This window comes from Microcebus murinus, chromosome 1 (genome assembly GCF_040939455.1).
Source record: "Microcebus murinus isolate Inina chromosome 1, M.murinus_Inina_mat1.0, whole genome shotgun sequence".
In the NCBI taxonomy this organism is placed as follows: Eukaryota; Metazoa; Chordata; class Mammalia; order Primates; family Cheirogaleidae; genus Microcebus; species Microcebus murinus.
Genome location: NC_134104.1, coordinates 103,416,262 through 103,431,286, shown reverse-complemented (window position 1 = coordinate 103,431,286; position 15,025 = coordinate 103,416,262). Strand labels below are relative to the sequence as shown.

The 15,025-nt window shown below is 37.0% G+C and overlaps 1 pseudogene; it reads right to left on the bottom strand.

Moving 5' to 3' along the window:
* Positions 1 to 7,092: 7,092 nt before the first annotated feature.
* Positions 7,093 to 11,446, bottom strand: LOC105876657 (large ribosomal subunit protein eL34-like; annotated as a pseudogene).
* Positions 11,447 to 15,025: the final 3,579 nt, after the last annotated feature.

Sequence of the window (15,025 nt, the reverse complement as noted above, 5' to 3'; positions counted from 1 at the left end):
CAGCTCACTCTCCCACCACAACCTCCAGTTCTGGCTCACTTGTGAAAATATCCTTTATAATTGTGGTTCCCAACCCCTGGGCTGTAGACCATTACTAGTGTGTGGACCCCTTAGGAACCAGGCTGCACAGCAGGAGGTAAGTGTCAATGAGCCAGCATAGCTTCATCTATATTTACAGCTGCTCTCCATCACTCACATCGCTGCCTCAGCTCTGCCTCCTGTCAGATCAGCAGCGGCATTAGATTCTCATACGAATGCAAACCCTACTGGAAACTGCACATGAGAGGGATTTGGTTGCACACTCCTTATGAGAAGCTAATGCTTAATGATCTGAGATGGAGCTGAGGTGGTGATGCTAACTCTGGGGAGCAGCTACAAATACAGATTATCATTAGCAGTTTGTATAATTATTTCATTACATATTACAATGTAATAATAATAGAAATAAAGTACACAATAAATGTAATGTGCTTGAATGACCCCGAATCCATCCCCTGGTCTGTGGAAAAATTGTCTTCCATGAAACTGGTCCCTGGTGCCAGAAAGATTGGGGACCACTGCCTTATAACAACAATTCTTTGAGCTCATTAAGATGCCAGTGCACTGAACCACATCATCTATTCAACAGCTTCCTCTAGACTTTAGTTCCCATATTATCCTGCTTAGAGTCCATAGTTTGTCATTATAATCACTCCCTTGAAAATATCCTCAACTTCCAACCTCCTCTGCCTCCTTTGCAATTGCCTGGCAAAACTCCAACATGGTACTATATATACCCAACCTCCACCAAACAGTTGGACTATGAGGTGGTGAGATCTTTAGCTTTTTTTAAAAAAAGTTGGAAATCTAGATTTTTATATGAAATCTCCCTGTTTTGAAATTAAAATTAAGTTTTGGCAACATACTATGCTGGGTATAGAATATACCTTGAGGCAGAAATTACATACTTTGTTTTTTACCTATACTTTAATGGTTTTCCATCGTTCTTTGTGCAGTATCAAAACTCCTTAGGCTCACATGCAAGGCCCTGCATGATAGGCCCTGCATATCTCTCCAAGCTCATCTTTCCTACTCCCTACTTCATTATGTCTGAAACACACTGACCTTCTCTCTGTTCTTCACAGTGCTCAGCTCATCCTTGCCTTAGAGCCTTTGCACTTGCTGCTCCCTCTGCTAGAATGCCCTGATTCCTCTGCACTTTGCCCGCCAACCTCCCTTCTACCACCACCATCACCAAGGTGGCTCGTTATCCTTCAAGTCTCATTTTAAACATCTTAGCCACAAGAGGGGTTTCCTAAATACTCATTTCAAGTAAGTTCTCATCATACACAACACAAAATTTAATTTATAATTTTTGGGCTGACAGGCTTTCTTTTTTATTCCCTTTCTTCCCCACTACTCTGTAGGACAGAGACTATCTCTTTACTATGTCTTTGTGTCTATGACTGGATAGCCAGTGGCAAGCATAGTTCTCAATACCTAAGAGAATCCTCAGTATTAGCTGACTGAGAGAGAGATTCTTCAATTTTCTATGCTGCCAAATCTCTACCCATCCTAACTTCTAAGATAAGTTCATCTTTATCCTCATCCTCTTCCCTTCCATTCTTTTTCAGACAAATTCAGTCTTACAACCATTAAGGAGACCAGAACTGATAACTTGAAACCACATGAAAAATTAAAGAGTACCGGTAGGCCGGGTGCGGTGGCTCACGCCTGTAATCCTAGCACTCTGGGAGGCTGAGGCGGGCGGATTGCTCGAGGTCAGGAGTTCGAAACCAGCCTGAGCAAGAGCGAGACCCCGTCTCTACTATAAATAGAAAGAAATTAATTGGCCAACTAAAATATCTAGAAAAAATGAGCCAGGCATGGTGGTGCATGCCTGTAATCCGAGCTACTTGGGAGGCTGAGGCAGTAGGATTGCTTGAGCCCAGGAGATTGAGGTTGCTGTGAGCTAGGCTGATGCCACAGCACTCACTCTAGCCTGGGCAACAAAGTGAGATTCTGTCTCAAAAAAAAAAAAAAAAAAAAAAGAGTACCGGTAAAGGTAACTAAACAGATAAATATAAAAAGCAGTATAAATGTATCTTTGTTTATGACACTTTCCTTTTCCTATATGATCTAAAAGACAACTGGATAAAGCAATAATCATAAAACTGTGCTGATGTGCTTATAATATATAAAGATATAATTTGTATGACAATAATAGCACAATAATGGAAGAGGGAACAGATATATTGGAACAAGGTTTTTGTACACTATAAAATTAAGTTTTTATTAATCTGAATTAGATTGTTTTAAGTTAAGATGTTAATTGTAGGCTGGGCACAGTGGCTCGTGCCTGTAATCCTAGAACTCTGGGAGGCCAAGGCGGGAGGATTGCTTAGCTCAGGAGTTCAAGACCAACCTGAGCAAGAGTGAGACCCCGTCTCTACTAAAAATAGAAAAAAAAAATTAGCTGGGTGTGGTGGCTAGAGCCTATAGTCCCAGCTACTTGGGAGGCTGAGGCAGAAGCATTTCTTGAGCCCAGGAGTTTGAGGTTGCTGTGAGCTAGGCTGACGCCACGGCACTCACGCTAGCCAGGGCAACAAAGCGAGACTCTGTCTCAAAAAAAATAAAAAAGATGTTAATTGTAATCACCATGGGAACCAATAAGAAAATAACTCACAAAGTTATAGTAAAAGAAAGAGAAAGAGAATTAAAATGTCACACTAGATAATATCTCTTTAACACAAAGGAAGGCAATAAGGCACAAACACTGCTCCCTTCCTCATGGAGCAGAACTTCATTGATTTCTATGAATACTATGATAGTATTCTATGAATACTATTATTAACCTATCTCTAGCAACTCTATTTTTGCCTCACTGAGTATTTCTTAATCTCTTTCCGCTACCAACACATACATGGTATCTCTCCCACACAACCTCCTAAAAAACTACTGTGAAAACTTATCATATGAACTGGGAATTGAATAACTCAATTATACTGGAATTGAAGGACCAGGAGAAGAAGCACTCAGGACACAAAGCACCTGCTCCAGAAACTGTCTCACAGGCCCAACTGCCCAAATGGCCTGCTATAACCTTAAGATTTTACTTAGTAGCTAGTGTAATCACATCAGAGGAATGTGGTTCAGTTTTTATGTAACAAAGTTGTGAGTTGTTTTTCAGTTGCCATGGACTCCCAGGTTGAAGGTCACTTAACCTGAGATGAACCAAGCATGCAACCACAGATGGAACCTCAGTGCTCAGACCCAGGAGCAGGGACTGAATTAGGAAGCAGACATCTCATGGCAGCATTAGGATCCAATCAGGTCAAGCCGTGGTGTTACCCCATGGCAGGATCCAGTCAGAACATGCCTCCTAGCATCACCCCATTCCAACAGCCAATCAGAGCACACCTCATTACCCACTGGCTATAAAATATGCCCCAGCCTCAAGCTAAGGGAGACAGATTTGAGCAAACAGTTGCTCACTGCAATCTCAACTTCTGGGCTCAAGTGATCCTCCTCCCCTCAGCCTCCAGCCTTCCTAGTAGCTGGGACTACCACCACCACGTCTGGTTAATTTTTTTTTTTTTTTTAGTAGAGACAGGGTCTTCCATTGTTGCCTAGGCTGGTCTCAAACTCCTGGCCTCAAGTGATACTCCCGCCTCGGCCTCCCAGAGTTACAGGATTACAGGTGCAAGCCACCATGCCCAGCCTCTAAATATTTTTAATGCAAAAAATAGTATGGTAAGGGAAGTTTGTTGGAGGTGTACTTACTGAAGCTGAGTAATGGGTTGTGTAATGAAGAATTTAATGCTGTCCAAAGATAGGTCTGGCTATTGTCCTTTCTTTGCCTCTGGTAGTCTCTAAAACCTTGTTTAGCCTGACAAGTATGTCTTTTACCTGAAGTCTTTGGAACACACAAACTCATTTATAGTATAGGATTTGAGTATCCTGGTATTCGTTTGACCTCCAGAGGGGTGAAGACTGAGGACATCTGTATGGGCAGTCAACTATGATGTCCCAACAAACTCCAGACACCAAAGCTTGGGTGAGCTTTCCTGGTTGGCACTACTCCATGTGTCTGTCTTGTCACATCACACATCATTGCTGGGAATGGTTAATGTCCGTAACTACACAGGGAGAGGACAACTGGAATCTCTACTTCGAGAACCATCCTGGACTCTGCTTATGCATGACACTCACATGTGTCTTCTCTTTGCATATTTTAATCTGTATTCTTTCCCTGTAATCAACCATAACCATGAGTATAACAGCTTTAAGTGAATTCTGTAAGTCTTTTTAGCAAATCATTACACCTCAGGATGGCTTTGGGAACCCCTGAACTCTGTGGTTGGTGTTAGAAGTATTGGCAGTCTTGTAGACTGTTCCATTTAACTCTGCATGGTACTCTGTCTACTTTTATATGTTTAAATTTTTCCATAATAAAATGTTAACAAATAATTTTTTAAAATATCCCTTATCTTATAGGTCAATTCAAATATATGATAATATTGTAGATCAGTGGTTTTTTTTTTTTTACCGATATGAATGAGATTGGCCTATCAGACTCACTTATGAAGTTTAATTTTATTCTCCAAAAATTACATGTCCAAATGAGGTGTGTATATGTGTATATGCACATATGTGCATGATCCCCTTCTTGCACATGTGTAAAGGGTATCAAATACAAAGAACTGAGAAACTATTCCAGATAGAAATAAGGTATTACTCTTATACCCAAATTTGTTTTCTTGAGTGGGAAATAATAAAACAACCAGACCTTCAGGGATTAGAAATAACTAGGTATGCTTTTAGGAGTGACTCTCATCATGTCTCATCACCACAGAAATACCTTTGAGAGCTACTGTCCCAGAATCTCTTGCTCCCATATCCTTCTGCCGTATCTATAAGGCCAAGTCACCATGGCTAAATCCCATCACTGCTAAGACTTCCCCCTTGAGATTCTAAGAACTGCTAGGAAAGTGAGAAAATCTGGCTAATTAGTCTCATGTCAAAATTATACTACCTAAACTCTAAACTTAGTCTTGATTTATTTCTAATTGATTTCTTACCATTTATCCCTATCTTAAATCTCTTCTGTCTTTTCAGTTGAATCTTATTCCTCAGTTTCTTTTTGACGTTCTTTTTTCTTTTTTTTTTTTGAGACAGTCTCACTTTGTTGCCCAGGCTAGAGTGAGTGCCATGGTGTCAGCCTAGCTCACAGCAACCTCAATCTCCTGGGCTCAAGCAATCCTGCTGCCTCAGCCTCCCAAGTAGCTGGGACTACAGGCATGCGCCACCATGCCTGGCTAATTTTTTCTATATATATTAGTTGGCCAATTAATTTCTTTCTATTTTTATAGTAGAGATGGAGTCTCACTCTTGCTCAGGCTGGTTTCGAACTCCTGACCTTGAGCAATCCGCCCACCTCAGCCTCCCCGAGTGTTAGGATTACAGGCGTGAGCCACCGCACCTGGCTTCTTTTTGACCTTCTATTTTACTGATAGCAAAATACCTGGCAAAAATTAATTTCAACCTCTCTCCCATCTCTTTCAACGTTTTCTTAAATTCTCTCTCATAATCTCATCTCCAGGTTCAGAAGTTAGGTCTTTTTTGATTAAAACTCTTAACCAAACACTTATCTTAAATAAAAAGTCACTTTTGAGAGTAAAAAGTATTTCAAGTGTAGGACATGGCATGAACCAAGGGACAGAAACAAAAAATTGCAGTATTGGTCTAAGGAGAGCTCCAACTATCCCATGAGGAATTTTGTCATTGGGAGTTAGACGGTGCAAAACATTCAGAATAGAACAACATTGGCTATAAGGCAGGATAAGTGAGATGGTCATGGCAACACAGCATTAGCAGTTCAGTGGTTTAAGAGTGTGGATGTTAGTTGAACTCTGACAGCCGCCTACTAGCAGTCTGGCCTTGGACAAATCTCTTACCTTTTCCTTGTCTCTATTCTTGTATAAAATAGGAATTACAATGATACCTACCGTTTAAGATTAAGAATCTTCATGAAGATTAAATGAGATAATTTATATGAAGAGTTTAGGACAGTATCTGGAATGAGGAAAGTACTGAATAAGTGTTCGCTTTTACCATTATTAATAATCTAGGAGCCTATAATGATCTTGACACTGGATTGCAGTGGTTTTGGTAATCATCCAAGGCAGAGCCTTTGTTTTCTATTTAAACTGTTGTAGTACTGTGGACAAGGGAGTGCCCTAAAGCTCACTGCTAATTTTAAAGGAGGAATGCCATCGGACATGGTCTTGAATTTGGGAGGTTAGTACAAACAGTGCTTCTCAAATTTAGAATTCTCTACTTACTGCATCTGGTATGTAGAATATACAACGGACAGAGTGTATTTAAATGTATAACTAGATCATGAAGATTACTGATTTATCACTTAGGAAAAACAATTTGGTCTAAAGAAAGGAGTTCATATTTTCTGATGGCATTTTGGAAGAACTCTGTAATACTTGTAGTGAGGAATATAGATAAAAGTCAGAGGAACTGAGAGTAAGGAAGATTCATCAGAAGGCTACTGCACAATTCTAGATTGAGAAGCAATCTGCACCTTAAAAAATACGTTGATATTAACCGTGAGGAATATGAGTTTATATAACAAAACTCTTAATTTTCAATTTTATTTTTATCAGGACTGAAATAATGAAGAGTGTGCCATTTAATTTTTTACTGGGACAAATGTTACATTTAAAAAAAAAAAATGCTATTACCTTCATCCAGTCTTCTATAGAACTTTGCCCTACAAATTGCCCCCTTTCTCTTTTGCAATCCTACTGGCTTTATTTTCCTGGTTCACTCACTGAACTAAAAAGAATGTCCAAGTCTCAACTTCTCAGAAAAAAAATTTTTTGAAAAAAGTCCCTATTCACACTCATACTACTATCTTCTGATTAAAACTATCTTCCCTTTCAAAGCTACTCTGCCCATAATTTCCTACAATCAGTTACACTAAAAGCTCATGCTTCCTACAGGTAACCAATTGTCCTTAAAATTAACATTCACAATCTCTGGAATTTATTTCTTCTTTTCCTTTTCCAATGCTACCATTCTAGTTTAGTCTTTGCTTACTGTGAGGGCCTTCTAACTGACCTCCTGCCTCCAATTTCATTTTATTAGAAATTGGCAATAGAGGCTACGCACAGTAGCTCATGCCTGTAATCCCAGCACTTTGGGGGCTGAGATGGAAGGATTGCTTGAGGCCAGGTTCAAGATTAGCCTGGGCAACATAGTGAGATCCCCATCTCTGTAAAAAAATAAAAAAATTACTTGGGTATTGTGGTATATACCTGTAGTCCTAGCTACGTAGGAGGCTGAGGTAGGAGGATCACTTGAGCCTGGGAGTCCTGGGAGTTCAAGGTTTTAGTGGGCTATGAGCATGCCATTGCACCACTTTACTCAGTACTCCAGCCTGGGCAACAGAGCAAGACCCTCTCTAAAAAAAAATATATATATATATATTTTATATATATAAAAATATATTTTATATATTATATATAAATATATATACTTGTATTCATAAAATGCAAATTTTACAAGCTTTTGCATACACTGACAATATATAATGATCCACTTATAAGTCAATCTCAGTGCAGGTAGTATTTGATCAACAATAGAAAAAACTTAAGAGTTACGATTGGAAATAAATGAATTTAAAAAACAAAAACTTGACCTTTTCTTTCATCAGAAGTTATTAACTTGATAAAGGCAAATATTCAAAAAACTGTAAAAGTGTTATTTTGAAATGGTTTTACCATTTCTTCATTTATTAAAAAAACCCAACTGGTTGCTTTCTTCTTTTGTAATAATTAACATTTCCTGACTTACAGGGTGTGATTTCTTCACCTAAACATCCAATTTTTGCTTCAGTTTACAGCTCACTACTAAAATGTTAGATTTACAATTTCTTCTACCCACAGAAGTAGACTTTTTAAAATTCTCACTTTAACTTACACTACTTAGGTAATCTGCCCCATTTAGGCTAGGACAAAATATAAATGAGACATCTAAACACTTGAGACTGAACTTTTTTTTTTTTTTTGAGACAGAGTCTCACTCTTGCCTGGGCTAGAGTGCTGTGGCGTCAGCCTAGCTCACAACAACCTCAAACTCCTGGGCTCAAGCAATCCTACTGCCTCAGCCTCCTGAGTAGCTGGGACTACAGGCATGCGCCACCATGCCCAGCTAATGTTTTCTATATATTTTTAGTTGGCCAATTAATTTCTTTCTATTTTTAGTAGAGATGGGGTCTCGATTTTGCTCATGCTGGTCTCAAACTCCTGAGTTCAAACGATCTGCCCACCTCGGCGTCCCCAAGTACTAGGATTACAGGCATGTGCCATTGCTCCTGGCCAAGAGACTGAACTCTTGATTCTAAGATCCATATTTTCAATATCCCAGTCCTCTGACCATAATATAATCAACAAATAGTTACAATTCCAAGAAACAACAGATAAAATGTCTATATTCATGTTGTCCTGAAAGCAGGAACAGATTTAATCATTTCTTACATATAATAACCACACCAGTTTCCCACACCCCGGTTCTCACCTATGAGGTGAGCCAGACCAAAAAGAGCCTCTCAGATTGATTACAGCCTACATATACTGGAGTTTGTACTGTAGGTGAGGAAGCCCTAAATATGAATCTGGCTGGTAATACAGGACAGCTGTACAGAAGGCCTCCTCTCCTCCAGAGAGGGGAAGAGAAATCTTACTTTCTTAGTGTAAACAAATTCTACCCTTTGGAATATAAATGTATGTTCTCAAGGGCAAGACAAGACTAGTGTCTCTAGATTAACAACTGGAGATGTCTTCATGGTCTCAGGTCTCATCCCCTCCTTAAATGTGCATACTGAAGAAGTTTCTCTGTGTTATGGACTGAATTGTGCCTCCTCAAAATTGGTAGGTTGAAGCCCCACACCTCAATGACTGTATTTGGAGATAGAGTTTTTAAGGCTAAGTGAGATCATAAGGATGGGGCCTTAAGCTGACAGGACTGGTGTCCTTAGAAGAGGAAGAGATACTAGGGATAGATGTGCACAGAGGAAGGGTCATGTGAGGACACAGCAAGAAGGTGGTTGTCTCCAAAGCAAGAAGAGAAGCTTCAGGAGAAACCCAACCTGCTGACACCTTGATTTTAGACTTCCAGCCTCCAGAATTGTGAGAAAGTAAGTTTCCACTGTTAAAGCCACCCAGTCTGTGGTATTTTGTTATGGCAGTCCTAGCAAACTAATAAACTCTGGATGGTTTCTCACGATCTATTTAGTCATAATTTAACTTCAAAGGCTTCTCTTTCAGCACAGGTCCCAAATTTCAGTAAAATTTGCTCAGAGAGCTCTAACTGTACAGAAACATAAAATATTTTCTCTACGGTTTCATATTGTCTTTTAAAGGAACTCTTCAAAATTGTAACCACTAAAGAAGCCTATACCCAAATACAAATGTTTTAAAAACAACAGATTTTGTAATAAAATTTCCCAGTGAAATTCTTTTTTTTTTTCCCCACAGAACAAGCCTTTTAATTTTTATTCCTCAAAAAAGGTTCATTTTCTTATTTAGCTTTCTGGCTCTGCTTGTGCCTTCAACACCTTCACAACTATTTTCTGCTCCTCGATAAGGAAAGCACACTTGATCCTGTCACGAACACATTTAGCATACATGGAACCACCATAGGCCCTGCTGACATGTTTTTTTGTTTTAGACAACCTCATAAGAACTTTAGGTCTCACAACATGAACCCCTCAAAGTCTACCTGGGCACACACCACATGCAGCTTTTGGTGCTTTCCCAACCTTCTTGGTATAAAGGTAAACAATTCTATCACCAGGGGTTCGGGACAGCCTAGTTTTGTTAGAGGCTGTGTTGTAGGAAAGCCTACAGCGATATGTCAAACGTTGGACCATTTTGAGTGCCTACAGACAGCGACTCCAGAAGAGAAAAAAAAAGCTGAAATTCTTTATTATTTATTTAGAGCCTCACTTTGTTGCTAGGCTGAAGTGCAGTGATGTGATGACAGCTGTGAAATTCTTAATAATCCCAAACTATCCAAATATTATATCTTCTTAAAGGGAAAATGTCATGCTGCTATCTGCCCTTCCTTTTGCTCAGGTTATTAGTTAAAGATACAAACACGCCAGACATGGTGGCTCTCACCTGTAATCTCACCACTTTGGGAGCCCCATCTCTAAAAAAAACAATAAAAATTAGTGGGGCGCAGTGACCCCTGCCTATAACCGTAGCTGCTTAGGAGGCTGAGGCAGGAGGATCACTCAAACTTGGGAGTTGAAGGTCGCAGTAAGCTCTGATTGTGCCACTGCACTCCTGCCTGGGCAACAGAGCAAGACTGTCTCTCTAAAAAGAAAGATACAAACAATAATTGATGCTGGCTTTATTAGAAAAAAAAAAAAAAGAAAAAAGTTTTGGTGGTAAGTATATGTGACTTGAAATTACTAGAGTTGGTACTAAGTATGCCAATCTACTGTAATTTTAACATGATTGATTTGAAAGTAAATTTAGCTGTTAACAAAAATGAAAACAAAATATTTCATTAATGTTTTATTTTTTAGAGATCGATTGTGTAACAATCATTTTGAGCATTTAAGTAATACTTTATGTAAAAATCTGGAGAATTTATTTCAAATATATTCCAAATACTTAAACATTTCATAAATATTAAGGTTTAATGCACTCTTTTAATAAATTAACCAAATATAACTAAATATTTCACATATACTCAAAACACTTAATGCAAAACTAGCAAGGCTAGAGCTAGATCTTCTAAAAACGATAACAGAAATGATTGTGTACTGTATATTCTTAATTCAAACCTGTACATGGGCACAATTTTGTAAAAATTACAATGACAACTTTCAACATTTAGTATTTTTTTCAATTGACACTAATTTTTGAAATGCAATATCAAAGGACAATAGACTCATCAATATAATTTGAAAGTGGTAATTTGTCAATGTATCAAATATACCAAACTAACTTTTTAAAATATCAAATTTTGTTTCAATGTTATATTTTCCTAGCTTTATAGGTACATGTGATAAAAAATTTCACATTAACTATGACTATAAAATTAAATTTTTCCAACATTTAGGTCATTTCAAGGAAAGTAAGAATAGGCTTTAGTATTTATATTTTATACTAGTGACTAATTATTCACTGACTAGGGTACTAAATTTTAGAGACTTATGATCATTCCCTATGAATTATACCAGTACCTTGTTTATTTCAGTCCTGCTACTTAATCATTACTCTTCACACAGAAGTGTTATAAAGTTGTATTATCTATATTGACAATAAAAAACTATTAATCTATAGCAACTTTTTTCTAAATGATTCAAGACTTCATATGAGCTATGCAAATTAATATTGTGGGCATTTTAATATGATCTCTTTAATGATACACGGGTAAAATTTTAAAAAATTTTTTAAAGTTATGATTAATCATAGTATTTTCGGTCTGCTTCATAAAACTATTTTCTCCTATAAAATGCCCGTTTCCCTTTCCCACAATAAAACAAACAAACATCTTTAAAAGCAATCTTTATAATCCAATGGTCAAAAGTAAACAAACATATAATAAAACAAACAAACATCTTTAAAAGCAATCTTTATAATCCAATGGTCAGATAAAAGCTTTTATTCACTTAAAGGGAGAGGGTATGAATCCTGTACATTAATTAGGCTGCCCTGAAATGGGACCTGTCTCCAACAAAACAGAATTTCAGGAAGGAAAATTAGCTCTCCATGCTGATTCTAATTCTACCTTGCTAACAAACTGGGGGAATAAAATGAAAACTGTAATATGGTGGTTTTGACTAATAGTAAATAGAAGAGCTCTCAGTCCTAAACCAAATAGTGATTACATTAAAAATTTGGCACTGTCAAATCAGGCAGATACAAGCTGAAGTAGAAAAGAACATGGCCTGTAATAGGTATTTTAAATCTTCTCTAAAGGAAAATAAAATAATTATGCCTTGTTATCTAACAAAGACATTGGTTAAAAAAAGTCTAAGCAGTTACAATATCACCTTCCCTTCTATAACTAAAATGGTTCTTATTAAGTAAGTATCTTAATCCTAGTTTTAATGGAATTATTTTAAAGGTTTATTTTCTTTCTCTAATACTAAGGTAAAATACATTTTAGAAATCGGCATGGAATGTTCCCACTAAGTTGTTTATTTATTTTTAGTAGGGTCTGTGTTATATAGCTTTAGTCATTCTTTCAACTACTAGGAAAAACATAATCTTCCAAAATACAAAAACAAATTTAGTCATCTTTTATATTAAATAATGATCTCAACCATTTAATATAAAGCAACATACTTTTTTGGGTTTCTGTTAACAAGGCAAAATAAAAGTAATCATTGGGAAAAAAAGAGTTCAATGACTAAGATAAGTCTTTTGTAGGATATAATTCATCCTTATGGTCTCACTTTTACCATAATGTCTTATCTACTCCTTCAAGGTTTCAAGTTCAATACAGTCCGGGCTTGGTAGCTCACGCCTGTAATCCTAGCACTCTGGGAGGCCTTGGTAGGAGGATTGCTCAAGGTCAAGCGTTCCAGACCAGCCTGACCAAGAGAAAGACCCCATCTCTACTAAAAATAGAAAATCATCTGGACAACTAAAAATATATATAGAAAAAATTAGCCAGGTATAGTGGTGTATGCCTGTAGTCCCAGCTACTCGGGAGGCTGAGGCAAAAGGATTGGTTAAGTCCAGAAGTTTGAGCTTGCTGTGAGCGAGGCTGATGCCACAGCATGGCCCAGGCAACAGAGTGAGACTCTTGTCTCAAAAAAAAAAAAAAAAAAAAAAACAGTATTACAAAGGCAGAGATTTTCCAGTTTTCATCATTGATTTTTTTCCAACATTCTTCTCAGAAATCTTTAAACAATTTCATAACTATTATTTCAGATTTGTGATTATGAGTCATAATGTAGCCCACTTTAAAAACCACGATTTTTGGATCACAGCCCATTCAAGATTTTACTCTGTCCAGAAAAACAAAAAATTATATATCCAGAGTTTTGAAAGCAATTCAGGGGTTTAGGGTCCCAGCCCCACTGACATCTGTTTTGGATAAAAATCCTTGCAATAGGCCGGGCGCACTGGCTCACGCCTGTAATCCCAATATTCTGGGAGGCCAAGACGGGCGGATTGCTCGAGGTCAGGAGTTCAAAACTAGCCTGAGCAAGAACGAGACCCCGTCTCTACTAAAAATAGAAAGAAATTAATTGGCCAACTAATATATATAGAAAAAATCAGCCAGGCATGGTGGCGCATGCCTGTAGTCCCAGCTACTTGGGAGGCTGAGGCAGTAGGATTGCTTGAGCCCAGGAGTTTGAGGTTGTTGTGAGCTAGGCTGACGCCATGGCACTCACTCTAGCCTAGGCAACAAGGCAAGACTCTGTCTCAAAAAAAAAAAAAAAAAAATCCTTGCAATAAAGGGATGAAACCCAACAATAACTTTAGATTGTAGGTTTAGATTTTAAAGGGATAACAAAAAATTAGAAAAAAATCTACTTAAGACATTAACAAACTTATGATTGATCAAGCAAAATTAAAACATTCACAATGGAGAGATTTTGTGGTTTTAGTTTTAGCTAATCTTATAAGAACTTTTCAAACTCAGATATATACATGTTGCAACCAATGCACCGATAGAGATACTAATATAAAAAGATACATGCTCAATCTAATATTAGCCAATAAATATGTAATGCATTAACAGGAGGAGTTGATATCCATACTTGAGAGTAGAGTTTATCAGGACCAATCATTCAAGAAAAAAACTCACTTACAAAAATAGGGTAATATTTTTTAGTACTAATAATTTATAATAAACAGATCCTCAGATTCAGGTAGATCATTTTTAAATGCCATAGTGATCAATGTGTGCAACATAGTTGCACATAGCTATGAAGAAGTTTTTCTGGCATGCATTACAAACTGTACCCAAATTACCAATGAAATATAATTCAAAATAATTTTTTATTTCTAGAGCAGATGTAATTAATGGCTTTCACCTTATAGTTAAAGGCTTAAAATATGTTTTAACACTTCAAGTCATGAAAGATGTATAGACTTAAAATTATGTTTGAAAGTATGTATAATTTGTAATAATATAAATGGGAAGAAATAAAAAGCTGTTATGGCAATCTGAACTTCTTAATCCAAAAATTAAAAATCAAAATACATTTCATATGTGAGAGTTAAATGGGCTCTTTTCTTTATTCAAGTAAACATTTTGATTATAATACATAATGGACAACCATGTGACAAAGTACTGTAGTCTATGGTTTGGTGTGGCCTCCTTGCCTCTAGGATGAATTATTTTCCATGTGATTCTTCAGGATCTGACATCGATGCCCAACACAGGCTTTCCAATGGCAGTGCATGGAGTTCTAGAGGCCACTGCCCTCTATCTTTCTTTAGATGCTGTGTGCCATTTTCTCCCACCCATTTTATTCTCCATCATTTATAAAAACCCCATTCTAAAATTCAACCTATGTTATAAAGTTAACAAAATCAGGAGTTAGTATATATTTCCCTACAAATATAAAATTATGAAGACTCACAACTTAATCTCTATTTTCTCTAATTTGTGAAGGGTTTGTATGATCTAAAATGCATCAGAGTAATACATAACACAAAATATGCAAAGAACCTTATCACTGGGTGTACATAATATGTTGGAAATTGCTAAAGTACTCAGAAGCTTAATTCTGGAATAGCAATTGTCCTCTGGAAATTATACTTTACAAACAAAAGATTGTGTTTTAATAAATGAAAATACAGTACCTGATTTGGCATAAAGTAACTGTGAGCTCTTTTTCACTAGTAAAGTGCTTAATTAAGAACATTCTTCCACCACATAATTTATTTGTTAAAGGCACCAAATGTCTTTGTCTCTCTCTTTAAAATATTAGTTTTTAAAATTATGGAATTATTCAATGAAATTTTACTTAATCGGAAAGCTTTACTTTTCT